The sequence below is a fragment of the Acanthaster planci genome, linkage group LG10, assembly GCF_054643075.1.
Source record: "Acanthaster planci isolate LZ-2023a linkage group LG10, COTS_SCS, whole genome shotgun sequence".
Classification (NCBI taxonomy): domain Eukaryota; kingdom Metazoa; phylum Echinodermata; class Asteroidea; order Valvatida; family Acanthasteridae; genus Acanthaster; species Acanthaster planci.
The window spans coordinates 12,978,299-12,985,461 of NC_141786.1; positions in this window are offsets into that span (position 1 = coordinate 12,978,299).

The window sequence follows — 7,163 nt, forward strand, 5'->3', positions numbered from 1 at the left end:
ATCTTGTGCTGACATGGTGTCTTCACCCCTTCCGGTGTATCCAGCAGCTTTGGTGTTTTTGATGATTGTGTCAAGACCGACAACTGCACCTGGGTTTCTTTTGTCGGTTAATAGCACATCACCGTAATCGCCTTCACGTTTGTAAAATAAACCTTTGCCTTTGCGGTAATCAAACCTTTCTTAGTGAAGTACTGATGGTACATCTTTTCTCCCGGCGAGTTTAAAATATCGGTAAAAGTCTTCTACAATTGGATTAGTTATTAATGCCGCTCTCCCTCTTTCTAATGTTTCACCGACTGGTCTTGGTTTTATGGTCAATTTTGGTTCATTTGGTTTAATCGGTTCTATTCCTACTCTTAGTTCATGTAATGAAGTGTTTGTATCGCCCCATCCAGGTTCATTTGCACCTTCCATAAAGGACGTTTCTTGTCGATCATTCTCAACAAAATCTTGGTCGCGCTCCCTTTGCTCGCTTTCTTGATTTTCTATCAGAGGATATTCCTCCAGATCGAATTCTCCGTCTGCCATTTTACTTTAACTTTGAAATAAGAAAACTTAACTGCTACTCATAGGAAAACTCGCGGGCAGAATACCCTGCGCTACCAACCAACCCTGGGTAGCCGATGCACCGCTAGACAGCGCGGTCAATTTCAACGCGTCTTCGGTAGATAATTTATTTAGATCTGGCGGTTTAATTTTAAAAAGCCTACTCGACAGCATGGCGTAACCGAGCGATAGCCCCGAGACGACGGCACCGTGGTAAACCGTATTTGCGATTCCGTTGATTGATTTAGTGTTACTCATATTTAATAATAAAGAACTTTTAAATTCATTCCATATCCAAAATTGGTTCTTGGTTAGGAATACTCACTTGGTTCATTTTACTTGCTTCTCGTTTTGGTTGAATAATTTGTTGAGAAGGTTGAGCGCTCGACTTATTTTTCCAAATTAAATAGACCGCGAGCACACCAATTGCCAATTCACCAAATATCAAGTTTCTGTTCTCGATGGCCGTTTGGTAAATTTTGTTTTCTGAGCTGAAGTTTTGGTTGCTCTCTTCGCTCGCTAATTTCATCTTGGCGAGCTGTTGCTTCATCTTCCTGTTATGCTCGGCCAATTTTTTACCTTGTTCTACACGCTTTGGATTTTTAGCTTTAGTTACCGTCTGAATTTGGTTGTTCGCTGGTGTTGGGTTCGCTTCGTTCTTGCTCGTTTCCGTTGACATCTTTTATAATAAGAGAACTTTTGTTGAATTCTAGATGCTTTGTTGTAATCAACGCTGCTGTAAGTGGGGACAGGTAAACCCCGTATTTATAACAGATCTCTGTGAGTAGGTGCCCCATCGTTTGACTGATAATTGGGTCGTCGTTTAAGTCTTTAGTTAGCGCTCCTTCTGATTTTAAGTTGACGTTAAAGCCTAAAAATTCGACCGGAGTAGCTATACCGAGCAAGCGAGAGTAGAGGCTCAAAATAGCGTTACCTAGAGTTTTAACGATCTCTTTGCCAAACTTAAATTCATAGAGGTTAAAAAGCTTTTCTTGATCTTTGGGTGACATGGTTTCTTTGATCGAGTATTCTTTGCCGAAGTATTTTTTAGATTCGCCAGATGCAACAATTGAATACAGGCGGTCTTCTACGTTTGAGGTTGATTCTGTTTTTGATTGGCTTTTTGAATCGGCGAGAATACTTTTGATGTCGTCCATTTTATAATATACGTTTTAAATTTGTTGACCGTTTATTTAAAGCACAGGTACTCGTAGGTGTAGTAGGTCAAGTTGACTGCTATAACTAACTGGGCAACTAGCTGAACGTATTCTAGCAGGACTATCATTTAATTATAACTAAAATAAAAAAACTTATAACCAGGCTGATGTAGCCCAGTTATAAGAAAGTTCTAACTAAAACCAATTAGCTTTCAACAAAGAGGTTTTAACTTTTTTTAACACACTCGAAAATCTTTTTTGCCAATTACACAGCCAACAACAAAGCACAACATTTCCCTTGACGTACCCGATGTCACCGTCCAATCGGCTCAAAACACAAAACCCGGGGCGATCTTTGCTCAAAAATTGGAGCTTGGTACCGCAGTAAAAACATTTTCGTTTTCTTGAATCAAGTCGCGGCAAAAGTTTTGATCAATTAATCGTTTTTTGTCAAAGCGGCCACAAATTATATCTTCCGACAAACAATCAATTGTACAAAAGTCTAACCATTTTTTAACTCAGCCAAACGACTTGTTGCAAGATATGCAATGACACTGTTCTTTTTCCTTTTTACAAAGTCGCGATGCCAAACACGCCACATCGAAGATTTCAGACGCAATTGCTTCCTGGCACAATTGACACTTTACACTTCTTTTCCCATGTTTACACTTTTCACTTTCTTGACGATTTCTTACCTTAGTAATACATTCATCACAAGTCGCGTTTATTTTACCCGTTTCTTGGGTCTTAAAATGTTCTAGGTCAAGAAGGTGTCTGCACTTGGCGCAACGTTTTTGATTATTTTCAATCATCTTTAACTTTTTATTAATAGTAATTATTTATTTTCTCATTTTTTCTCACAATAAATCATACGACACCGGCGGTTCTGTGTTTAAAACGAGTTTTGTAAATCGAACGTCGCGGAGGTGCCTTTTGATCTCTTCTCGTTTATTATCTAGCACCGCGTCGTTTTCGTCGAGACATTGATCAAAGGACGATCGATCTTTACAATGAAACAAAGCTGTCCAAGCGGTGTTCTCGCGGAAATCTTTTAAAACCGAGTTGTACTTTTGGGTAAGTAGCCAACAGCTGTGGAGGTAATGTCGACCGCTAAAAGCCATTTTACTAAGGGTGCAAACAGAACCACTTTTAGACTTCTTTCGATATTTAATAAACTGATTGGCAGCACAATCGTCGATGATAAACAAAGTGTAAACCCCGTCAAAATTTTTTTGATAAAGTTCAATCGCCTCATTTAACTCCAACCTTTCCCGATCCAGGTCACAAAGATAAACGTTCTCGTCGGTGTATATCCACAGTCGGTCCAAGTACGTTTTGTTTTTAAAAAGCGTCGGGCAGATGATGACAATGGCTTCAAACGCGAATTTATATTCATTTTCTGAAAGATTTAAAATCCACTGAGTTTTACCTGACCCAGTTTTGCCCACGATCAAAGCGCAATGCGGATTCTTGTACATCTGACTCATTTTAATAAACTAAAATCTTAAAATTCCCGTCTTCCACCGTCAGTTGCGCGTCCATCACCAGGAACACGTACATCGTCAGCGGCCCTGCGGTTTCGGCTTGACGTTCCATTTGAATTGCGATATCTCCGCCGCCGCCTAGGGGTCTACCCAATCCGTGGGCCGAATTGTCGTCGGAACTTCTGAAATCGAGCCAGAGACCATACTTGTCTTTCGCTACCGCCCTTGCCGATTCGGTGTCCGAGTCTCCGAAATATTTAGTGACTTCGTTCCAATGTTGATATTCAAACAGTCCCTTGGAGTAAAGCTGGTTAGGTTTCCCTTCGATCGTCACGACCGTCTTTGTGATGTGCGGATTGTAAAATTTTTGCAGGTTCTTTATCGTCGGGTCTCTAAACAAAGTTAACACCCCTTTAAGCTCTTGATCCTTTGATCGACGCTGATGTTCCATAGCGTGTCTGACTTGTTTACCACCCGTTTATTCCACGAGTGAATCCGGTCGAATAGGTAATAAACGATTCTGTTGTGTGTCTCAGGGTTTGCGCCAAGTCTCGATTAGTAATGACTTCGTATTCCAAGGTCAGGTCCGAAATGGAGTACTAGGCCTCGGTATCTGACAAGTTGACCACTTTGTCGTGATCGTTAAAAGTCAGTTTGTAAGTTTGAAAACCGACGGATAAAAAGGCCCGTGATCCGTCAACATCGGCGTGTCTAGTGGAATCGCGTATCTGTTTTTAAAAGCGTCGGCAATCGCTTTATCCTTACCGTCGTTCGCAGCGGCATTAGCATCGCCAGCCCCTAGACGTACCTTGGTGACGTTTTCCCTTTCCAAACCAAAGTACGCCATGTTTTTAGTCTGCGACAGGGGTAGCCAGTTGTCCTTAAAATTGGAAAAGACGTCGGCGTCTTGGTAACTTACGATGGCCGTGACTTGAAGACGCACTTTAATTTCTGAAATCAAGTTTCGAGCCACGTTGTTATACACGGTCCGGTTGCTGTCCGATGCTCCGTCTAGATCGAGTTTAAAAGCGAGTTTGGTGGTGCCGGGTACAACGACGTCGTCCACGCCTAAGGCCGGGAATTTTACGTTTAACGTGTGACCCGCGGCTATGGTGCTCGGGTTGTGCGTAATGGTGACTTCGCGCCTTTGATCGCGCGAGGAACTTTAAGCCTGCGACTCGCGTTTAGCTTTTTGGTATATTGTTGTGACATGCTACTTTTATATAATACTATTCTTATTTACTATTCTTATTTTATTTTAAAAAGTAAAGAAAACACGAGTAACGTTAAACCCGCTGCAAAAAAATAGGTCTTCGTATTTTTCACTTTGGGTATCAAGGATGTCTGCATGCATATTACCCAGCATCTGCTGAATCTCCGTTTGATCGGTTTGAATCTCGATTAATTTGTTATTAATCTCCGACAATTGATCTTTAACTTGATCTTTATTTTCTGTAACACTCGCTTCGCTCGTTCATTTAATTTAATTTAACTTTATTTTAAAAATGATGGTTGGAAGAGCGATAGTAAACGCCTTAGCATTCACGGGATCAAATTTTTTATTCAGCAGTTTAGCTAAAAGTACAGTCGACGAAGAACAAAAACGTCACAACCTCGCGTTGGAGCAATTGGCGCGAGCGAAGGAATCCTGGGAACAAAACCGCGTACACATGCTAGACTTTTTAAATGAACGAATGCAACAAGAACGCGCGAGTCAGCAAACATTTGTAAACGTGGACGAAGCCTTACGAGCTTATTCGGAATTGACCGGTAAGAGTATCACGCCGTTACCGCCAGAGCCTAAGTTGTCCGATTTTTACGAGCCTTCCGAAGACCAAAAGAATCGCGAGTTTGTTTGGATTTTAGGCGGGATGGCTTTGGTGGGGCTGTTAGCTTATCGATTTGCGTAAGTTATTTTAAAATGGAGGAAACTTTTAAAAAACTGTTTTACAGCCAACAGGGTTACTGGCGAGGAGAAAGCGCGGTCGATCATCTACACGAAAAGACCGGTGCGGACAAATCAGTTATCAGAAACTGGCTAAAAAAGCAGGCCATTTGGCAAATATATTTACCAAAACCAAATTAAGTACCCAGACCAACAATGTTGCAATCAGAATCGGTCGAACCTAATTACGCGCATCAAATGGACGTACTTTATTTACCCTGGGACCGAGTTAAAAGAAAAACGTTTAAGTACGCTTTGACCGTGGTAGACGTGGGTTCGCGGTATAAAGAAGCCGAGCCGTTGACCAGTAAAACCGCCAAGCAAGTGAGCGAAGCGACCAAGAAAATTTTCGAGCGATCACCTCTAACCTGGCCCAAATTCGTAATGGTAGACTCGGGGTCTGAATTCAAAGGCGAGCTTAAAAAGTTAATGGCAAAACAAGGGGTAGAAATTCAAGTGGGTGAACCTGGGGTACACAGATCTCAAGGAATCGTGGAAAGGTTTAACTGCACCTTAGCCGAGCGTTTATTCGGCCACCAATACGCTCAAGAAATGATAAACGTGGGTGAGCGAAACGTGGAATGGGTAGAACGTTTGCCTCAGGTCGTGAAATCGTTAAACGAGGAAAACACGCGGTTAATCGATGCCGTTCCTGCAGAAGCTATAAAACTAGCGAGCGGAGTGAAACAAGCACCGAGTGCACCTGTAAGAACTTCCCAAAGAGAACTTCCTCCAGACGCGGTCGTTAGGTACCCTATTACCCGGGCGAGCAAGAGGGCGGGACCGTCAGAAGGGCGACAGACTGGTCCGTGGACGTCTATCAAATTGAAAAGCAGTCAATTTAAACGGGTGAAAGGCAAGAAGGTCAAAACGGGTCCCTTATTAGCTTATTAGCTTATGTCCTTATGCCCGTAAGCCAACGTATCGATTCCGTTCGGTAATATGTAGCGCTTTGTGTCCAACGGTGACAGACTAAGTTTCTGTTGAGAGATCGTAAACACCCGATGTTTATCCGATCTAAATAATTGTTGTTTATTGAAATAAGAAACCCAGTCAAAAAAGGCAGCTTTTATACATCTCTTGGGTTAGGTTCTTTTGAGTTACCACTTTTGTGACCCCTTTTGCCTTCTTTAAATTTTGATCGACCGTCAGAATCGAATACATTTTCGGTCTGATACAAACAGCTTCTAAAATTGTTTTGCCACCAAATTCGTCTTTCATATTACCGATGATCGGGCGGGTAATTAAAAAACGAGATTAACAACATTAAAGGCAATAAACCAGTCCGAGTCAAAAACATTCAGTTTGAAGCTGAATTTTTATACGTAACACAAGACACCGACATTCCATGGGATACAAATTTGGACAGAAACGAAAAAAGAAGAAAAGAGACAGCTCCAAAACTTATTTTGACGGGAATTAAAGATCCTATATATGCTTTGCTAGCTCCAAGTTTGGCTCAACCGTTGCCCGAGTCGCAAAGAGGAAGCATCGTGGTGTCTACCGGGTACTACGGAATTGACTGGTTTGATTTTATTTTAAACGCCATCCCTGGAGTAGGTTTTAAGGTGCACTCGGAATCGAAAAGGGTGACCTTAACCATTACGGATCCCAATCTCAAATTGCGACTCAATAGAGAGGTGGCTAACTTGTTAAACTTGCCCGCAACCAAAAATTTTTACCCAACGTTATTTATATAGGTGAGTATAACTCAACTCCTACGTTTATTCACTGCCAACAATTGGAACACTCCATCAATTTTAATAACGGAAAGTCTTCTAACCTGCTTGACGTTATCCCTTATGACTCAACGAATAAAACACCTAAAAAGCTGATACCCCGCAACATAGGCGAACTCACCTTTTTTTTGAGAAACGAGCGAGATGAACTCTTGAACAACACCAGCAAAATTTTGATTGAATTAGATATCTATTAATAAAATGGAGACAGATATTGAGACCCATACTTTTCACATTACTGAAAATCCACAAACATTTCGACTCGCAAATCCAATCAAAAACGAGTCAGGAA